This window comes from Triturus cristatus, chromosome 10 (genome assembly GCF_964204655.1).
Source record: "Triturus cristatus chromosome 10, aTriCri1.1, whole genome shotgun sequence".
In the NCBI taxonomy this organism is placed as follows: domain Eukaryota; kingdom Metazoa; phylum Chordata; class Amphibia; order Caudata; family Salamandridae; genus Triturus; species Triturus cristatus.
Window position 1 is genome coordinate 1,212,572,040 of NC_140593.1, and position 22,836 is coordinate 1,212,594,875.

At 51.0% G+C, this 22,836-nt stretch overlaps 1 protein-coding gene across 3 annotated transcripts in view; it reads right to left on the reverse strand.

Moving 5' to 3' along the window:
• The window catches only part of PLXNA3 (plexin A3), an 845,431-nt gene that overhangs the window by 372,194 nt on the left and 450,401 nt on the right, over positions 1–22,836 (reverse strand). The gene's annotated exons all lie outside the window — the stretch shown is intronic.

The following is a 22,836-nucleotide window of genomic DNA, read 5'->3' on the forward strand; positions in this document are numbered from 1 at the left end:
TCCGCTTACAGACACGTCACTGCAGTGAGTGCGCCCATAGCAGGGGCGCGGCCCAGAGATGCAGTGAGCAGTGTCCGCTTACAGACACGTCACTGCAGGGGGTGCGCCCATAGCAGGGGCGCGGCCCAGAGATGCAGTGAGCAGTGTCCGCTTACAGACACGTCACTGCAGTGACTGCGCCCATAGCAGGGGCACGGCCCAGAGATACAGCGAGCAGTGTCCGCTTACAGACACGTCACTGCAGTGCGTGCCCATAGCAGGGACAGGGCCGAGGGATACAGTGAGCAGTGTCCGCTTACAGACACGTCACTGCAGTGAGTGCGCCCATAGCAGGGGCGCGGCCCAGGGATACAGTGAGCAGTGTCCGCTTACGGACACGTCACTGCAGTGAGTGCGCCCATAGCATGGGCATGGCCCAGAGATGCAGTGAGCAGTGTCCGCTTACAGACACGTCACTGCAGGGGGTGCGCCCATAGCAGGGGCACGGTGCAGAGATACAGCAAGCAGTGTCCGCTTACAGACACGTCACTGCAGTGCGTGCCCATAGCAGGGACAGGGCCGAGGGATACAGTGAGCAGTGTCCGCTTACAGACACGTCACTGCAGTGAGTGCGCCCATAGCAGGGGCGCGGCCCAGAGATGCAGTGAGCAGTGTCCGCTTACAGACACGTCACTGCAGTGAGTGCGCCCATAGCAGGGGCGCGGCCCAGGGATACAGTGAGCAGTGTCCGCTTACGGACACGTCACTGCAGTGAGTGCGCCCATAGCATGGGCATGGCCCAGAGATGCAGTGAGCAGTGTCCGCTTACAGACACGTCACTGCAGGGGGTGCGCCCATAGCAGGGGCACGGCGCAGAGATACAGCGAGCAGTGTCCGCTTACAGACACGTCACTGCAGTGAGTGCGCCCATAGCAGGGGCGTGGCCCAGAGATGCAGTGAGCAGTGTCCGCTTACAGACACGTCACTGCAGTGAGTGCGCCCATAGCGGGGGCGCGGCCCAGGGATACAGTGAGCAGTGTCCGCTTACGGACACGTCACTGCAGTGAGTGCGCCCATAGCATGGGCACGGCCCAGAGATGCAGTGAGCAGTGTCCACTTACAGACACGTCACTGCAGGGGGTGCGCCCATAGCAGGGGCACGGCCCAGAGATACAGTGAGCAGTGTCCGCTTACAGACACGTCACTGCAGTGAGTGCGCCCATAGCAGGGGTGCGGCCCAGGGATACAGTGAGCAGTGTCCGCTTACAGACACGTCACTGCAGTGAGTGCGCCCATAGCAGGGGCGCGGCCCAGAGATACAGTGAGCAGTGTCCGCTTACAGACACGTCACTGCAGTGAGTGCGCCCATAGCAGGGGCGCGGCCCAGAGATACAGTGAGCAGTGTCCGCTTACAGACACGTCACTGCAGTGAGTGCGCCCATAGCAGGGGCGCGGCCCAGAGATACAGTGAGCAGTGTCCGCTTACAAACACGTCACTGCAGTGAGTGCGCCCATAGCAGGGGTGCGGCCCAGGGATACAGTGAGCAGTGTCCGCTTACAGACACGTCACTGCAGTGAGTGCGCCCATAGCAGGGGCGCGGCCCAGAGATACAGTGAGCAGTGTCCGCTTACAGACACGTCACTGCAGTGAGTGCGCCCATAGCAGCTTCAAAATTATACACAGACAAAAAAGAACATAACAAGCAAGGATGTGTTTGCACAGTATACGTTTTTGCCGATAACCAGAGATGTTTTAAGGTAGGGGCAAAGTGGGCTCTGGCCCAGGGCCCCAGTCTTTCAAGGGGCCCCTGATAGAGCCAGCTCTTCTCTGCAGAGAGTCTTGCCCTGACGAACTTTGCCAATTCTTAAACAGTTTATTTTAAATACAATTTTTCCTTTTTTTTTTTTATTGTGGGCGATATGTGAGGGTCTATCACAGACATTTTGCAGAGAAATGTTGTGTTTACCTTTTATGCACCATCCATACAAAAAAACATTATTTTATATCAAAACAGGACCTCAGATATAAGAAATGGGAGGGTGTCACAGAGATTATTTACAGCAATATTAGTGAGCTACTGCTGTTACAATACTGAAAACACACATCACTAGCCCTGAATATTCGATGTAAACGCATTTAGAATTTGGACGAGTGTGCTTGTTCGTGATCTGGCTAAACACTGAATGGAAGAGCCGAAATCAATCATGAATTCTTAACTGTTCCCAACAGGGGCCCCCAAAATACGTTTGGCCCAGGGCCCCCAAAATCCTGCCGATAACTGGTATATTGAAATAAAAGTTTTTAAGATAAGCCCATTCTTGCCACACCGATGTACACACCGAGATACTTTAGCATTTGGAAAATAGATGAAACAGCCACGTAAGAACCCTATTTGTTTTAAACCCCGGGATGAAAGAGTTCCATGTAGATCCTCACATTTTGTAATGCAGTATATGGCGCATACTCGACCCGAAAGTTTCGGAGCGCTTTTCACGAGCACCCGTTACATTACACAAGGTCCGAAATTGGTGGTAGCTTTATCATTTTAATGTAATGCTTTAAGTTTAAGGTTGACGTGGAGGGAGATTACTGATAGAGACGTATAAACATTCAATGCAAAAGCTTAAGGCAACTAACTGCTCATGTATACAATATAAAAGAAGGTATCGTTAAATCAAAAAATGAAAAACATGATTCATTTAGTGCTGGTCAATACACATATTAATAACAATTCACTCATACTGGCTCACTCATGTCTACAGACACCACATCAAACCATTAATTTAAAAACAACTTGTGCCAAAACAATTAATTGGTATTTGATACATGTTTTATATAACAAGATGGCATCAATTCTGCTTCAATGAGAATTTTTATATAAATAAATAAATAAATAAAAATTCGAACGGTATGCATAAGATCAAACAGTGTGGCAACAAAACTCAGTTGGTATTCGGTGGTTTCTACGCGCGTTTCGGCACCATCAGTGCCTTCTTCAGGAAAAGCCACCACAGATACAACTGTATATCTGCAAATACATAAACCAAAATATATGGTTCTTTCAAACATGATATTGACTAGATTTTAGTGATAGGACTAAATCTCTATTGGCTTGCTTACATCTGTTTGCAGTAACAGGTTTAGATAAGTCCGCATTTCCGATGGAGGAGCAGGGCAAGCATGCCCAAGAATACATACTTGAGGTGTGCCAATCACTCACCAGAAATATAGGTTCATATAGAAATATACATATATATGTGTATGTTCGCGTCCACAAGTGTAAAACACTTCCGAAACCTATATATGTATATATTCATATATAAACATGCAGCCTAAAAATTATTCCAATAGGGCAAAATGCCAAAATTACATAAGTTTCTCTTGTATGAAAATAATCTCCTAAATACACCTTGTATGAACATAAGTTACTTTACCTGTAAACTGTGGTTCTCCAGTATTGGTGTCTTTCATAGATTCACATGCTTGAATCATTCCCCGTCGTTGAAGTGGGAGTCCCACGGTACACAAAATAGCAAAATATATATATACATATATATAGTACAATAGCATAGCTAAAAAATTCCATAGGAAGTATTGTAGCATAGCAATCAATTGGAAAAAACTTGACACTTTATTAGCTCGTCCATGTCATTAGATAAGAGTCCAAACTTCAGCCAATCAGGCGTCTGCACCCTTTAGAACCTTCTCCCCAGAGGCTCAGACCCTCAGATTTTCCAGCATGAGAGTGACATAAGAGTCAAGTAAACGAGGGGAGCCTCTGAGGGGAGGTGGGTGGGTCACATGTGAATCTATGAAAGACACCAATACTGGAGAACCACAGTTTACAGGTAAGTAACTTTTGTTCTTCTCCAGTATTGGGGTGTCTTTCATAGATTCACGTGCTTGAATCAGAGTAGATAGCAGTAATTCCAGAATTGTACATAACAAGTTATATATTATCATAGTAATATATAAATGTATACCCAACTACATGCATAAATAAATGTGCAGAGGCTCATCCTTATTTAAAAAGATTACGTAGCACTGCTTGCCCCACGGCTGCGTCCGTATGGTCTGCAGCTTCCAGACAGTAGTGCTTGGTAAAAGTGCGTCTGCTGGACCATGTTGCAGCTCTGCAGCTTTGGTGAAGCTTTGGCAAAGAGTGCAGTCGAAGAGGAGACTGCTCTTGTAGAGTGTGGCCAGACCGTTGTTTGAAGTGTCTTCCCCGCTTGTTGATGACAAAAAGAAATTGTACTAGATATCCATCGTGCGATAGTCTGTTTGGTTACTGGATGTCCTTTACGCATCATGCCACAAATAGTTGATCAGTTCTTCTAACACTGGCTGTCTTTTGAAGATAGAATTTTAAACACCTTTTGACATCTAAAGAGTGTAAAGCCTTTTCCGCCGGCGACTGTGGATTTGGGAAAAAAGTCTTTAAGATGACCGGCTCATTTAAGTGGAAGTCAGAAGGCACTTTTGGGATAAATGCCGGGTTAGTGCGGAGCATCAATAAGTCCTTGGTGAATTGAAGAAAAGACGGTTTAATAGTAAAAGCCTGTATGTCGCTGACTCGTCGAGCAGAAGTCCGAGCCAAAAGCAATGAAGTCTTCCAACAGATACATTTCAGATCAGCCGTATGAATGGGTTCAAATGGTAACTTCATGAGTTGAGCCAACACAACGTTTAAATGCCAAGACGGAGGTGGATGTCGAATTGGCGGGAACATCCAAAATAAACCCTTGAAGAATTGTTGTATTAGTCTAGAAGAATAAAGAGAATTGGAACCAGATTTTGCTAATTGTAAGAAAAAAGGCAAAAGTTGCTCTGACGTAGAATGAACCGGGTGAACATTTGAAGCTTCACACCAACGACAAAACCGTTACCACTTAAATTTGTAGGTTTTGATTGCGGAAGGTGCCCTGGCGTTAGCAAGGACCTCCCTGCAGAGCCGAAGGAATCACTATGTTGGCAAACTCAGTGTTCAGGCTCCAAGCAACCAATTTCAGAGATGCAGGATCCTGAAGGCAGACTTGTCCTTGATCTGTCGTCAGAAGATCCGGAATTGGACGAAGGACAATCGGATCGCTCTCCGACAGAAGGAGTAGCTCTGTAAACCAAATCTGGCGAGGCCATCTGGGGGCTATGAGAAGAATGCGACATGGCTCCCTCCGCATCTTCCGAAGCACCCTTGGGACTAGAGGGATCAGAGGAAAAGCGTAAACATACATTTTTGACTAGTTCATCAAAAAGGCATTCCCGTACGACCCCGGTTGGGGAAGCCAGCTTGCGTAAAACGGGCATTTGCGGTTCCGACTGGTCGCAAATAGATCCAGATTGGGCCGTCCACATAGCCGAAAGATGCTGTCCAGCGTTGGCGGATGAAGTTCCCACTCGTGGTTGGACGAGATTGACCTGCTCAGGGAGTTCGCAAGAATGTTAGACACTCCCGGAACATGAACTGCTGTTAGAGTTATTGGATGGTGAATCGCCCATTTCCAAATCTGCTGGGCTTGCAGGGACAGCAAAGTGGACTTTGTGCCTCCTTGTTTGTTCACATAATGCATGCTTGTCGTGTTGTCCGTCCGGAACAACACTGAAGCACCTTGAAGAAGGTTGCAAAAAGATTTTAGTGCCAGGAATATAGCCAGAAGTTCCAGAAGGTTTATGTGCCAAGTTCTTTGCTGAGCATCCCATTTTCCCTTGACTGAGACACCCTGGAGATGTGCCCCCCCATCCCTCGAGGAAAGCGTCTGTTGCAAGGACAACGCCCCTTTGTAAGTTTGGAACCACTTCGATCGCTCCTTTTTGTAACATGACTTTGATTTGGCATAAAAGTTCTTTCAGATGGTCAGGAGGACCACCTCTGGGAGAATTTGGGTGAAATTTTACAAATTCTAGGGTGTGTCCTCTGGAGACTATGTCAAAAACCCAATGATCTGTAGTGACGGCAGACCAGTTTGAGAAGAAATGGGAGATTCGTCCTCCAACATAGGCTGGGTTGTTGAGTAGAGTGGTCGGCCTCTGTAGGAAGATTTTCCTCTGTACTGCTTATAAGAGGCAGTTGGTGGTTGACGGTACATCTGCTGTTGCTGTGAGGAAGAGTATCGTTGTTGTCCCTGATAAGACTGGTACTGTCTGTTCTGATTGTAACCTCCTCGAAAGGAATAGGAGGAACCACGACCCCTCGCACCGCGAAAAGGCTATTTCTTAAATTGTAAAGTGCCAAGAGCATGTGCGGTGTCAGTATTTTTTTTAATTGCTTGGAGGGCATCATCTATGTGCTGTCCGAAAAGTGACTCGCCGTCGAAAGGCATATCAATTTTTGTTTGCACTTCTTGGCGAAAGAAAGTAGCTCTTAACCAGCCCTGCCTTCCGTGGACTGCTGCTCCTGCCAGCTGGCGAAAACCCGTGGAAGAGCTATCCACTGCGCAGTCCATGATCTCGGCAGAGATCTTCTCACCCTCCTGGAGAATCTTTAAAGCTTCGGTTTTGGCGTCTTCAGGCAATAGATCGATAAAAGGAGAAATGTCCGACCACATTTACCTATCATAGCGACCTAGAATGGCAAGGGAATTAGCCGCTCCCACAGTAGTTGCCGCCATGGTGAATTTTTTTTTCCCAATGGCATTAAGGCGTCTGCCCTCTCGATCAGGAGGAGCCGACAAAGGAGAGGAAGGGTTCCTGGCACGATGTTGAGCCGCCTGTGAAATAACCGAATCCGGTTTTGTTTGACCAATTGAACAGGCTGGTGAATCGTCTGGTGCCTTGTACTTTTTATCCAAGCGCGGCAGGACTGCAGGGATGGAGGCAGGGGTCTTCATGACCTTCAAACCCTCCTGCCAGATGAAATCAATTATAGGTATCGCCCGAACCTTTTTTTGTGGTGGACTCTTGAAATTGCATAAAAAAACAATCCTCATCCTTTGAGACCATAGGGAGATGAAATCTCTTGGCTGCTCTGTCCACAAGGACACAAAATCCACCTATATCTACAGGTGGAGAGTCAACAGGAGTAGGAGTGGTAGGCGACTGAGTCTGTATCTGGTAATTGTCCCACTCAGTAAGAAGGGATCTATCATCTAATTCACCTTCTTCTCTGTTCTCATCAGTTGTATGAGTTTCCTCTATGTTTTGAGCAGTCGATGGCCCTGGAGAAGCAGGAGGGGGCGGTCCAATAAGTGATGAAGGCGGAGGAATAGGCGTCTGAGGGATCGAAGAGGCTGGCTCAGAAGGTGGATAAACGGCGGTAGTAGTCATCCAGCATATGTTGTAAATTTGAAATGAGTGACAAAGGCATCTGTGCAGCTGGATTTTCAGACTGTGATTGGATATTTGGCTCTGAATAATAGTCATAGTCTTGATCATCATCTATGTCCTGGCATTTAATGTGGAGCTCCGAAGGACTACGAGCAGCTCGAAATCTATCATCCTCATCTGAATCATCCTCATCTGAATCTTCCTCATCAGCCCCATAATCAAATAGTTGCACTGGAAGACTAGGAGAAGCTTGTATTGGCAATAAAAGGTCCATTGAAGACTGTCTACGTTGTAGCAAAGAAACCTTTTTTGGTTTTGAAGGCGGCAAAAGAGCTGTTGAAGGCTTCAAAGGCACTAGAAAACCCAGCTTTTTGCAGCTACATAGGCCGTGCTATATCGAGTTTCCCTGTCACCACACTCACAGCGCCAAGACACCTTGGCATTTGAGCGCTATACAAACATATAAACATAAACAAACTAGAGGCATCAAACCGGGAGGTGATACCAGAGATTCCGCTGACAAAGCTGTAGCCGTCGACGAAAGACCTGCTTGTTTCCTCCAATAGTGAAAACTTCACAATGGTCGACGAAGCCACCCGTCGACAAAGCCACCCGTCGACAAAGCCACCCGTCGACAAAGCCACCCGTCGACAAAGCCACCCGTCGACAAAGCAACCGCCGACGAGGCCTGTGTCAACGAGGCCGGCGTCAACGAGGTAAGCGTCGACGGAACCAATAGATGTTAGGAGGATCCCATCGACAAAGAGGCGTCCGTCGACGAAAGTTTCTTCTTTTTCGTCGTCGACGAAGAGGTAGACGACGATTTAGGCCTCACCGTCACTGAGACCAGTGTCGACGGAGAAGACGCCGACGACATCACCATCACAGGTTTAGGCAAAGAAGTTAGCAGTCGTCGTCGTAGTTGTGACGACGGAGGACTCGTCGTTGACGAGGCACCAGTTTTCTGAGGTAAAAGTTTCTCAGGCAGGAATTTTGACGCCTGAGACTTAGATCGCGGAGGCGTAGAAGGTGGGTATTGACCCTTAGAGGGAGCTGAAATCACTTTAGAAGAGGAAGGCTGGTCTTCACGCTTAGAAGAGTGGTATTTCTTCAGCGCCTTAGGAGACGACATCTCAGCCTCACTAGCCTTTTTCTTTGAGGCAACAATCTTGAGAGAGGAATCACTCTCCACATCAGATAAAGGGTCATCTTTCATTCTGAGCTTCTGTAGCCACAGAAGTAGTCGTCCTTCTCTGTCCCTTAAGGTTTTCTGAGGAAAAGTCCTGCATATTTTACAGTCTCTCACCTGATGGTCAGGGTGTAGGCAATAGATACACTTCTTGTGTGGGTCTTCAGAGAGAAGTCGTAATTTTCCACAAGACTCACAGTGTCTGAAGAGTGATCTCTTTGTAGTAGACATTATATTGAAGATGAAAGCTTAATCCTTGAAGAGAAAAGTTGAAGTACTGAGCAGAGCTCAGGGAGACTCCCTTCACACGACGTGCGGTAGAAAATCTGAGGGTCTGAGCCTCTGGGGAGAAGGTTCTAGAGGGTGCTGACGCCTGATTGGCTGGAGTTTGGACTATATTTAATGACTTGGATGAGCTAATAAAGTGACAAGTTTTTTCCTATTTATTGTCATACTACAATACTTCCTATGGAATTTTTTTAGCTATGCTATGTTACTATGTATATATGTATATACATATTGCTATTTTATGTACCGTGGGACTCCCACTTCGACAACGGGGAATGAATCAAGCATGTGAATCTATGAAAGTAAGAGGAAATATAGGCACTCCCTAAAGTAATTTAAGGTCCTAGAGGAGGGAGTAGAGAAGAACAAAGAGGAAAATAAACCTCTAATCTGACCTTTTTAATTTTTTACTTGACCCAACCGGGTTCTGAGTTACCAAACAACCTACTGCATGTAGTATGTTAACATGAAAAAGGTTAAGTGTTTTTTAGAAAATATTTTATTATCAACTTTATCTTTTTTATAAGCATTTTTTGTTTTGTGCAACCTCAGATACAGTAAAAAAGATTTTTTTCAATTATCACAGCACATCTAATATTACAATTTTCTCATTGTTTCTTTTTTATGAGTGTTTGTAACAATGAGTTCACAGAGGACATCCCATAGACATCAAAAACATGTATAACTAAAAATACTAACTTATCAATCATTCGAAACTGCTATCATACTCACACATGTTTACATTCATACAATACCATTACAGAACATACTGTCTCAAATTTAAGAGGGACCCTAGAATGGATCTCAAAAGTGTTAACAGGCGGACTTTTACATTCAGTTCACAATACCGTCTGACATAGGAGATACAAGTAACCCAGACCACTTTTCAGAAAACTATTCGCGGTCTGTGATCTCCATTTTACAAACACTCATAAAAAAGAAATTATGAGTAAATTGTAATATTAGATGTGCTATGATAATTGAAAAATATCTTTTTTTATGTATCTGAAGTTGCACAAAACAAAAAATGCTTATAAAAAGATAAGGTTTGATAATAAAAAATATTTTCTAAAAAACATGTTAATGTACTACATGCAGTAGGTTGTTTGGTAACTCAGAACCCGGTTGGGTCAAGTAAAAAATTAAAAAGGTCAGATTAGAGGTTTATTTTCCTCTTTGTGAATCTATGAACGACACCCCAATACTGGAGAATAGAGAACAAACTAATAGTGTAATTCAAGAATCCTTTATTTTCAGAAAGGAAAAAGCAAGTAATAGCAGGCAGTTGGCCCATAGGCTGCATAGATAAATAACATCACAGCACAGTAAAAAACTGGCAGCTTGCCCTTAAGGCTTCCAAGAACCTGGACACCGTGCCTTTAAGACCTCCAGGAGCCCCTCTGCTCCCATCATGCACCACAGGTGACAGGTCAGTTCTTTTTTACGGTGTACTATCTTGTAGCAACCTGAATATAAGATGTAAATAACACATTAACGTACTATAAATGCTCGTCCGGGGAGGCGGGAGGGTTGCTTATGACTTTGATGAGTATACCCCTGGAAGAGAACTAGGATTACGGGTAAGTAACTTATCCTTCTCTTCCAGGGGATACTCATCAATAGTCCTAAGCACTGAATAGAGTAGCAAGCCCATACCCATTACCTCGCCGACGAGCAAACCAGTACACAAAACAGTTAACAACACATCTTCAAATGGAATCAACCAAATAGATTTCTCAATGAAGCTTGCCCAAATTGAGCATCCGCCTGTGTATCAGAGTCCAAACAATAATGGCGAGTGAAAGTATGAACAGAACGCCATGTAGCTGCTTTCCAAATTTCTGATATAGGAACATTCTTAAGGCGAGCAGTGGTAAAGGCTTTTCCCCTTGTAGAATGTGCTTTAGGTTTGCCCTGAAGAGTCTTGTTGGCTAGTTGGTAGGACAAAGATATGCAAGAAACTATCCATCTAGAGATAGATCTTTTAGAAGCTGCCGCACCGTTATTTATGGGACCATAGTTAACGAACAACCGGTCTGTCTTTCTCAAGGACTTAGATTTTGATAAAATTTCAGAACCCTCTTGAGGTCTAGAGAATGGAGGGACCTCTCAGGAGGAGTCGTGGGATTGGGAAAAAAATGTGGGCAGAGTGATAGCTTGATCGATGTGAAAGTCCAAGACCACTTTAGGTAGAAAACTCGGATGGGTTCTCAAAACTACCCTGTTAGCATGAAAAACAATATAGGGCTCTTTACAACACAAGGCCTGGATTTCACTAAGCATGCGGGCAAAAGTGATGGGGACTAAAAAGGCAGCTTTCCAGGACAAGTGCTGACAGAGAAGCCCTGTGAATTGGCTCAAAAGGAGCACCCAATAATTTAGCAAGGACTATGTTGAGCTCCCAAGGTGGAGAAGGAGATCTCACTGGAGGGTAAACCTTCTTTATCCCTTCAAGGAAATCTTTAACCACTGGCATTTGGAACACGCATTTACAATGCAATGGTCTCGGCATTGTTAAAGTTAGAGCTGTTGGCATTGCTCATGACATTATTCTTGTATGTTTTTGTTTTTAAAACATTTAAAGAAACGGCATTGTTATTTACAATGTCAATAGCTTAATCACTCTCCAATGCGTGACCTATTGCATTTACACCCAAACACAGAGCCACACACACAAAGCCACCCACACACAGAGCCACCCACACATACAGAGCCACTCACATAGAGCAACCCACACACAAATAGAGCCACCCACAGAGCCACCTACACACAGTTACCCACACACAGACAGCCACCACGCATAGAGCCACCACGCATAGAGCCACACACAGAGCCACACACAGAGCCGCACACACAGAGCCGCACACACAGAGCCGCACACACAGAGCCGCACACACAGAGCCACACACACAGAGCCACACACACAGAGCCACACACACAGAGCCACACACACAGAGCCACACACACAGAGCCACACACACCCTAGCGTTGAATCAAGGTGTCCGTAATGTCATCGGGCATAGACTAACCTTATAATACGGGTCACTAAAGTCTTCCCACGCCAGGAGGCTCACTTACTGTAGTACCACTTTGTGGCCATTTCACTGATAAATTGCAGTTCCAGTCTTATGTTTGTGGTGTGTCTCCTTTTTTTGTATTTTCAAATCTGGCCTCTTTTGCCAATTTAGACCTGCTCTCAGCTAAAAGAAACGCCCACTGCGGACACTGACCCGCTCACAGGTACTGCCCGCCCCTACTATGCTGTTTTACTCTTCCGACCTCCAATTAGAACGTATCGGAGACCGTATGCTCCATTCTCCCAGGCGGCAGTCAACACTCAAAAGGACAATCTACGACGACGACTTACGCACTGCTTTGGGCAATACTTTTTCCGGGTTCACAGCCTTATTATCTTCCGGTTAGCAAGGTAGTGTGACGGGAGGCAAATTCGGTTCAACTGTGGCTGGGCTGCATTATGAGCAGAAAGGGTCACTTCCGGTGCATCAGTAGTTGTGGTCTCTTCTAGCGTTCTTCTGCTATAGGTTGCTAAACCTTTCGGGGGAGGGTCTTTTGTTTTCTAACCAATTGAAACGCTTACTGGGAAGTTCGGCCTCTAAATGCCCCTTTTGTTCCGCCCTGTGGCAGATTAACTTTGTGGAATTTTGAAAGTCGTAAATCATACAGAATTTACCATGGGGTCGTTCTACATACATATACCACCTACAATTGTACGCAGGGATAGGGGATAAAAGACGCAAAAAATATCTCTAGTAACTGGAAGCATTATATGCTTTTACAAGCTAGATAAAGAAAGCAGGATGAGATTTGTCTGCGGCTTCAGCCAAAATATCACGCAATTTTTCAGGTTGGTGTTACCATAAAAATGTGGTCAAGTTCTTCCACTCCTGATAATACCGGGTGCCGGTGCCTTAACCAGTAGCAATCAGGCAGAACGAAAATAAGACCAAAAAAAGCATGCATGCATTTCGTTCGCCTGACTTGTAATCCGCCCGTATGCAAACAACAAAAACAAGCTTCCTTGGCTCCCCTATGCTACTGTGTTTGTGTGCAGCGAACAAAGCTTGTAGTTTTGGTGCCGTCACTATTGAAACATTTCCCAACGCCCCGCAGCTTGGCTGATCATGAGGAGAAAGTGATAAGGCTTTGACTAACTGCCAGCGCCGAAGCCCCAGTTGGATTCAGTCCCCGCCGACCATCTTGACAAAACCTCAGCTTCTCTAGTCGCCCTTTGACCCCTGAGCATTGCTGCGGTCGTCAACACAGATCCGCCGACTTCCAGGAATGTCTTTCTTAGCGGATTCTGTGGGGTCCCCCGTGGCTGAAAAGACAAGTCTGTTACATGATTTAACAAACAGGGTCTGTGCTCAGAATACAATTCCCCAACAGCTTTCTGAAAACCTTGTTTGTCAGCGAATCACCTGTGAAGTTATATATGGCTGGTGTGATTTCATAGAGTATGATAGGTCAGAAAATAAGTATTTTCTAAAAAACTTTAAATTCAGCAGTGATTTAAATACGTTATCTGGTGCAGTGACGTTTGCAAGGTTACAATGTACAACATGAAAGCGGCAAGATGCGGAAACAAATGGTTATTAGTTTTCCTTTTGGAAATGGCCTGAAAGAAATCACCATGTTGTTGGGAGTTGTGGCTTGTGTTGAACGACGTTTTGTTTTTCCAACTCTATCCTTAATCCGGAGTGCAAGGACACACTGCCGTGTGGGGTTCTTTGTGGGCCCCAGAAAAAGACCCTGTGGTATTGCAGGCGAGCGGTCTGGATCGCACCTGGGCAGCAAGAGCCATGAACACCGCCGCCTTTCTCCAAGGTCAAGCAGAAATGCCTCGGAGAAACGCAGCAGCATTTTCAGATTCGGGGGCGTGTTTTTCTTTCTCTCCTCTTGCCATTGGCTGGAATGTTTACATTCCAGAGGAGAGAAAGAAAGTAAAAAACACGCCCCCGGATCCGAAAAAGACGGGGCTTAAACGGACAGACGCCCCTCTCCTCCAATGGCTGGCCTCCGTTTAGGAAGCCAGCCAATGGAGAAGAGGGGCGGTTTCAAGCCCCGTACTAAAAAACTTTAAAACTCGCGAGCGAGACTGCACAAGCTCAGCCTTCGCTATCCGAGACCTAAAAAAGAAACCTTTGTAGGGGACTTTCTGTATGCAGTAATTGCTGCTAGGTGAACTTTAATCGAGGAGAACTGCGATGTATTTGAACTGTATATGATGAGTATATGTTGAGTATATAGGATGCCTGGTGTCAGTCTTTAGTCAATAAAAGAATGCTTTAGGCGTCTATACTCTAGGGAAAGAGGAGTCATCTACTTTGCAGATACTGTGATATCCATATTGGAACTCTAGAGAGTTATACTTATGGACATTCTTCTTCAATTTTTTTTTTTTAGAGTACCGGATCAGCCTCCAATCCATTTTTTTCAGCCGGCATTTTGATAAGCCTTTTGCCGAACCTTTCAACATATCGTTTATTGCCCTCCATCAGCTAAGGTATAACTGCCATTATGTTCGATCATTTTTTGGACTGGAACATGCTTTATTACATGTACAGTGGGACATATTATTTACAACTAATAGTGGTATTCATTACATTAAATCCTCTTTAATATACTTATCTTTTCTGGACAGAGGGTAACATTTTATTTCATCTCATTCTACTTATCTGGGGCACTTGCATGGGATTTTTAACCATAAGACATCATGGGCACTTGGATACTTTATCTCTTAAATATTTTTCATGTGTGTGTATTCGAGCACCCTATTTCTATATTTCTGGTGAGTGATTGGCACACCTCGAGTATGTATTCTTGGGCATGCTTGCCCTGCTCCTCTATTGGAAATGCGGACTTATCTAAACCTGTTACTGCAAACAAATGTACGCAAGCCAATAGACATTTAGTCCTATAATTAAATTCTAGTCAATATAATGTTTGAAAGAACCATATATTTCGTACCCGGCCTTACCAATGCACCTGAACCCTGTCCTGCAGACTGCCCCTGTCCTGGGCCTCATAGCCAGCCATACCAATGCACTGGAACCCCGCCTTGGAGACTGTCCCTGTCCCGGGCCTCGTACCCAGCCCTACCAATACACCTGAACCCTGCCGACTGCCCCTGTCCTGGCCTCATACCCTGCCCTACCAATGCAACTGAACCCTGCCCTGCCGACTGCCCCTGTCCTGGGCCTCGTACCCAGCCCTACCAATGCACCTGAACCCTGCCGACTGCCCCTGTCCTGGGCCTCGTACCCAGCCCTACCAATGCACCTGAACCCTGCCGACTGCCCCTGTCCTGGGCCTCGTACCCAGCCCTACCAATGCACCTGAACCCTGCCCTGCTGACTGTCCCTGTCCCGGGCCTCGTACCCAGCCCTACCAATACACCTGAACCCTGCCGACTGCCCCTGTCCTGGCCTCATACCCTGCCCTACCAATGCAACTGAACCCTGCCCTGCCGACTGCCCCTGTCCTGGGCCTCATGCCTAGCCCTACCAACGCAATTGAACCATGCCCTCCTACCCAGCCCTACCAATGCACCTGAACCCTGTCCTGTCGACTGCCCCTGTCCTGGGTCTTGTACCAAGCACTACCAATGCACCTGAACCCTGCCCATGGCCTCATACCCTGCCCTACCAATGCACCTGAACCCTGCCGTCTACTGTCCCTGTCCTGGCCTCATACCCTGCCCTACCAATGCACCTGAACCCTGCCGACTGCCCCTGTCTTGGGCCTCGTACCCAGCACTACCAATGCACCTGAACCCTGCCCTGCCGACTGCCCCTGTCCTGGGCCTCGTACCCAGCCCTACCAATGCAACTGAACCATGCCCTCCTACCCAGCCCTACCAATGCAACTGAACCATGCCCTCCTACCCAGCCCTACCAATGCACCTGAACCCTGTCCTGTCGACTGCCCCTGTCCTGGGTCTTGTACCAAGCACTAGCAATGCAACTGAACCTTGCCCTGCCGACTGCCCCTGTCCTGGGCCTCGTACCCAGCCCTACCAATGCACCTGAACCCTGCCCTGCCCTGGCCTCATACCCTGCCTACAAATGCACCTGAGCACTGCAGACTGTACCCGTCCTGGGCCTCGTACCCATCCCTACCAATGCACCTAAACCCTGCCCTTGGCCTCATACCCTGCCCTACCAATGCACCTGAACCCTGCCGTCTACTGTCCCTGTCCTGGCCTCAAACCCAGCCCTACCAATGCACCTGAACCCTGCCCTGCCCTGTCCTGGCCTCATACCCAGCCCTACCAATGCAACTGAATCCTGCCCTGCCGACTGCCCCTGTCCTGGGTCTTGTACCAAGCAATACCAATGCAACTGAACCCTGCCCTGCCGACTGCCCCTGTCCTGGGCCTCATGCCCAGCCCTACCAACGCAATTGAACCATGCCCTCCTACCCAGCCCTACCAATGCAACTGAACCCTTCCCTGCCGACTGCCCCTGTCCTGGGCCTCGTACCCAGCCCTACCAATGTAACTGAACCCTGCCCTGCCCTGTCCTGGCCTCATACCCTGCCTACAAATGCACCTGAGCCCTGAAGACTGTACCCGTCCTGGGCCTCGTGCCCAGCCCTACCAATGCACCTAAACCCTGCCCTTGGCCTCATACCCTGCCCTACCAATGCACCTGAACCCTGCCGTCTACTGTCCCTGTCCTGGCCTCATACCCTGCCCTACCAATGCACCTGAACCCCGCCCTGCAGACTGACCCTGTCCTGGGCCTCGTACCCAGCCCCGCCGGTGCTCCTCAATCTTGTCCTACAGCAGCCCCTCTACCCGGCTGTACGCCCCCTGCTCTCGGTACCTGTGGCACTGTTAATGAGCCGAGCCCCTCGTTTATCTCATAGGGACGACGGTTACAGAAATCTGGCTATAATTAAAAGGGGGCGGGAGAGTAGCTGCCGCATGAAATAAAACCCACATTTCACCGCGTGGCGCTGCCCCGGCCCCGAGGGGTCTGACAGGCGTAAAGTAAAGGTTGGCACGTGTGAGCGATGGGTCTCCGGAGCATCCTGGGGAGATCCGTCTTCCCGCCACCCCTCCCCGCGGCAGAGTCCGGCCCACAATCAGGGACCAGCCTGCCGTGGGAGCTGCGCATCAGGGCAACGAGAGACTGCTTCATCTTACAGTCCGCCGAGACCACCGAGGAGGGACCGAGGCAGGCCTCGTCTCAAAGCAGCGACAGGCCATTGAGCCTCACAGTGAAGACAGCCCAGAAACACCTTGGCCTCTCAAAGGCCAGGAAGGCCGCGGCAGTCTAACAGGCCAGGCAGCGCAGGCCGCTGCTGTCTCACAGGCCAGGCAGCGGCAGTCTCACAGGCCAGGCAGCGCAGGCAGCGGCAGTCTCACAGACCAGGCAGCGCAGGCAGCGGCAGTCTCACAGGCCAGGCAGCGCAGGCAGCGGCAGTCTCACAGGCCAGGCAGCGGCAGTCTCACAGGCCACGCCAGTCTCACAGGCCAGGCAGACAGGCCTCGGCAGTCTCACAGGCCAGGCAGGCCGCGGCTGTCTCACAGGCCAGGCAGGCCGCGGCTGTCTCACAGGCCAGGCAGACCGCGGCTGTCTCACAGGCCAGGCAGGCCGCGGCTGTCTCACAGGCCAGGCAGGCCGCGGCTGTCTCACAGGCCAGGCAGGCCGCGGCTGTCTCACAGGCCAGGCAGGCCACGGCTGTCTCACAGGCCAGGCTGGCAGCGGCTGTCTCACAGGCCAGGCAGGCCGGCCACGGCTGTCTCACAGGCCAGGCAGGCCGGCCGCTGCATCCCACAGGCAAAAACAACAGTAGATGGACAGAATGCACAGGCAGACTGCTGCACCTTACAGGCATAGCATTTCCTCATACTGCAGTCCCTCAGTATAGACAGGCTACATACACCATGGAGGCCACCACATCTCACAACCAAACCTCAGTATCTTAAGGTTCAGAATGTTCTGTCAAAGCCCAGATAGGCCGCGGTGTCTCAGGCCAGAGAGACCACAGCAACACACAGACTGCTGCTTCCCTCGCATGCTGAACAGACTTCAGTATGGCATCTTGTGGTATCTGTATCCCGCGCCCCGGGACTCTTGAAGGAGGCTGCAGACGGTACAGGATGTTGGCACTTTATGCCTTGTACTGTCCTGGTAAAGCTTCTACAATTGTCAGAGTAAAGAACTGGACAGGCATTGAAACACCCCGGCAGCCTCAGGCACCAGGGCATCTGTGCCGCACAAGCCAACACCCATGGGCAAGGGGCTGAAGCAAACTGGTGGCCCAATCCACCTACAGACCAGTACTGGCCACCCTGGCGGACTGAAAGAGCCGAGTACAGGGCTGTCTAGACTGCACTGAACTCCAGTTTGGCCAATGAAAAGCAGCGAAGAGCATCACTGCCCTGAACACACACGAGCCCCTGGCACGGTCCGTCGTGCACAGGAGCTCCCCAGGACCGGGGCAGTGGGGGCTCAGGCAGAGACTTCATCCCAGCCAAGGCTCTGGGCTTACCACGAGCTTGGCTTTAAAGGGCAAGCAAATCTACGAAGTTCCAACCCCTATTCTTCAACTCCTGGTCTCAAAGCAAGCTGCCTTCCACTCTGATGCTGCCTACGTAAGAGCCCCTGATCTCCTTAATGCCGCAGGATGGCAGGACCACACCTTGAGACTGCCCCACCAGAGGCGCAGGCACGTCTCCCAGTGAGAGATGCTCCTGTGCTGCCCATCATCCTCTAAGTCGACTGTGGTGGTACAAACGCCAGCCTGGAAGGGGCAGAGCTTAACCCGCAGAAGGCGACCTTGGCCTAAGGGTCTGAGGGGTCCACCGCACCTCAATCACAGCAGTCTCATATCCAGCGAGAAGTAGTGAGGGGGCGCCCTTGCTGGCATGGAGCACTGAGACCTCAGGACTAGAGATGCTGGTGATAGGTGCGCTCACATTTGGGGCATGAAAAGGGACTTCTTTGGAATACCTCGCCTGGTAGTGAACGCTGGGAAAGGCACTCCTGGCCGTCTTTGTCCTGGGGCAGTGAAGGGCCGTTCGCCTGCCTGATACTGTTCACCGAAGCCTCATGCAGCTGTCCTGGGGCAGTGAGGGGCCGTCTGTCTGCCTGATACTGTTCACCGAAGCCTCATGCAGCCGTCCTGGGGCAGTGAGGGGCCGTCTGTCTGCCAGGCACTGTTCACCCAAGCCTCATGCAGCCGTCCTGGGGCAGTGAGGGGCCGTCTGCCTGATACTGTTCACCCAAGCCTCATGCAGCTGTCCTGGGGCAGTGTGGGGCCATCTACCTGCCTGATACTGTTCACCGAAGCATCATGCAGCTGTCCTGGGGCAGTGAGGGGCCGTCTGTCTGCCGGATACTGTTCACTGAAGCCTCATGCAGCTGTCCTGGGGCAGTGAGGGGCCGTCTGCCTGCCAGACACTGTTCCCCCAAGCCTCATGCAGCTGTCCTAGGGCAGTGAAGGGCAGTCTGCCTGCCAGACACTGTTCACCCAAGCCCCATGCAGCTGTCCTGGGGCAGTGAGGGGCCGTCTGCCTGCCTGATACTGTTCACCGAAGCCTCATGCAGCTGTCCTAGGGCAGTGAGGGGCTGTCTGCCTGCCTGATACTGTTCACCGAAGCCTCATGCAGCTGTCCTAGGGCAGTGAGGGGCCGTCTGCCTGCCACTGTTCACCCAAGCCCCATGCAGCTGATCTGGGGCAGTCTGCCTGCCTGACACTGTTTACCTAAGCCCCATGCAGCTGATCTGGGGCAGTGAGGGGCTGTCTGCCTGCCAGACCCTGTTCACCCCAGCCCCATGCAGCTGTCCTGGGGCAGTGAGGGGCCGTCTGCCTGCCAGACACTGTTCCCCCAAGACTCATGCAGCTGTCCTAGGGCAGTGAAGGGCAGTCTGCCTGCCAGACACTGTTCACCCAAGCCTCATGCAGCTGTCCTAGGGCAGTGAGGGGCCGTCTGCCTGCCACTGTTCACCCAAGCCTCATGCAGCTGATCTGGGGCAGTCTGGCTGCCTGGCACTGTTCACCTAAGCCTAATGCAGCTGTCCTGGGGCAGTGAGGTGCCATCTGCCTGCAAGACACTGTTCACCCCAGCCCCATGCAGCTGATCTGGGGCAGTGAGGGGCCGTCTGCCTGCCTGACACTGTTCACCCAAGCCTCATGCAGCTGTCCTAGGGCAGTGAGGGGCCGTCTGCCTGCCACTGTTCACCCAAGCCTCATGCAGCCGTCCTGGGGCAGTGAGGGGCCGTCTGTCTGCCACTGTTCACCCAAGCCTCATGCAGCTGTCCTGGGGCAGTGAGGGGCCGTCTGCCTGACACTGTTCATCCAAGCCTCATGCAGCCGTCCTGGGGCAGTGAGGGGCCGTCTGCCTGATACTGTTCACCCAAGCCTCATGCAGCTGTCCTGGGGCAGTGAGGGGCCATCTACCTGCCTGATACTGTTCACCGAAGCATCATGCAGCTGTCCTGGGGCAGTGAGGGGCCGTCTGCCTGCCAGACACTGTTCCCCCAAGCCTCATGCAGCTGTCCTAGGGCAGTGAAGGGCAGTCTGCCTGCCAGACACTGTTCACCCAAGCCCCATGCAGCTGTCCTGGGGCAGTGAGGGGCCGTCTGCCTGCATGATACTGTTCACCGAAGCCTCATGCAGCTGTCCTAGGGCAGTGAGGGGCCGACTGCCTGCCACGGTTCACCCAAGCCCCATGCAGCTGATCTGGGGCAGTCTGCCTGCCTGACACTGTTTACCTAAGCCCCATGCAGCTGATCTGGGGCAGTGAGGGGCTGTCTGCCTGCCAGACACTGTTCACCCAAGCCCCATGCAGCTGATCTGGGGCAGTCTGCCTGCCTGACACTGTTTACCTAAGCCCCATGCAGCTGATCTGGGGCAGTGAGGGGCCGTCTGCCTGCCTGACACTGTTCACCCAAGCCTCATGCAGCTGTCCTAGGGCAGTGAGGGGCCGTCTGCCTGCCACTGTTCACCCAAGCCTCATGCAGCCGTCCTGGGGCAGTGAGGGGCCGTCTGCCTGGCACTGTTCACCCAAGCCTCATGCAGCTGTCCTGGGGCAGTGAGGGGCTTTCTGCCTGCCTGATACTGTTCACCCAAGCCTCAAGCAGCTGTCATGGGGCAGTGAGGGGCTTTCTGCCTGCCTGACACTGTTCACCTAAGCCTAATGCAGCTGTCCTGGGGCAGTGAGGTGCCATCTGCCTGCATGACACTGTTCACCCCAGCCCCATGCAGCTGCCGTCTGCCTGCCAGACACTGTTCACCCAAGCCCCATGCAGCTGTCCTGGGGCAGTGAGTGGCCGTCTGCCTGCCTGATACTGTTCACCGAAGCCCCATGCAGCTGATCTGGGGCAGTCTGCCTGCCAGACACTGTTCACCCAAGCCTCATGCAGATGATCTGGGGCAGTGAGGGGCCGTCTGCCTGCCAAACACTGTTCACCCAAGCCTCATGCAGCTGTCCTAGGGCAGTGAGGGGCCGTCTGCCTGCCACTGTTCACCCAAGCCCCATGCAGCTGATCTGGGGCCGTCTGCCTGCCTGACACTGTTCACCCAAGCCTCATGCAGCTGTCGTCCTAGAGCAGTGAAGGGCAGTCTGCCTCCCAGACACTGTTCACCCAAGCCCCATGCAGCTGTCCTGGGGCAGTGAGGGGCCGTCTGCCTGCCAGACACTGTTCCCCCAAGCCTCATGCAGCTGTCCTAGGGCAGTGAAGGGCAGTCTGCCTGCCAGACACTGTTCACCCAAGCCCCATGCAGCTGTCCTGGGGCAGTGAGGGGCAGTCTGCCTGCCAGACACTGTTCACCCAAGCCTCATGCAGCTGGCCTGGGGCAGTGAGGCCCGTCTGCCTGCCAGACACTGTTCACCCAAGCCCCATGCAGCTACCGTCTGCCTGCCAGACACTGTTCACCCAAGCCCCATGCAGCTGTCTTGAGGCAGTGAGTGGCCGTCTGCCTGCCACTCTTCACCCAAGCCCCATGCAGCTGATCTGGGGCAGTGAGGGGCCGTCTGCCTGCCAAACACTGTTCACCCAAGCCTCATGCAGCTGTCCTAGGGCAGTGAGGGGCCGTCTGCCTGCCACTGTTCACCCAAGCCCCATGCAGCTGATCTGGGGCCGTCTGCCTGCCTGACACTGTTCACCCAAGCCTCATGCAGCTGTCGTCCTAGAGCAGTGAAGGGCAGTCTGCCTGCCAGACACTGTTCACCCAAGCCTCATGCAGCTGTCCTAGGGCAGTGAAGGGCAGTCTGCCTGCCAGACACTGTTCACCCAAGCCCCATGCAGCTGTCCTGGGGCAGTGAGGGGCCGTTTGCCTGCCTGATACTGTTCACCGAAGCCTCATGCAGCTGTCCTAGGGCAGTGAGGGGCCGTTTGCCTGCCACTGTTCACCCAAGCCCCATGCAGCTGATTTGGGGCAGTCTGCTTGCCTGACACTGTTTACCTAAGCCCCATGCAGCTGATCTGGGGCAGTGAGGGGCTGTCTGCCTGCCAGACACTGTTCACCCAAGCCCCATGCAGCTGTCCTGGGGCAGTGAGGGATCGTCTGCCTGCCAGACACTGTTCCCCCAAGCCTCATGCAGCTGTCCTAGGGCAGTGAAGGGCAGTCTGCCTGCCAGACACTGTTCACCCAAGACTCATGCAGCTGTCCTGGGGCAGTGAGGGGCCGTTTGCCTGCCTGATACTGTTCACCGAAGCCTCATGCAGCTGTCCTAGGGCAGTGAGGGGCCGTTTGCCTGCCACTGTTCACCCAAGCCCCATGCAGCTGATTTGGGGCAGTCTGCGTGCCTGACACTGTTTACCTAAGCCCCATGCAGCTGATCTGGGGCAGTGAGGGGCCGTCTGCCTGCCAGGCACTGTTCACCCAAGCCTCATGCAGCCGTCCTGGGGCAGTGAGGGGCCGTCTGCCTGGCACTGTTCACCCAAGCCTCATGCAGCAGTCCTGGGGCAGTGAGGGGCCGTCTGCCTGCCTGATACTGTTCACCCAAGCCCCATGCAGCTGTCCTAGGGCAGTGAGGGGCCGTCTGCCTGCCACTGTTCACCCAAGCCCCATGCAGCTGATCTGGGGCAGTCTGCCTGCCTGACACTGTTCACCTAAGCCTAATGCAGCATTCCTGGGGCAG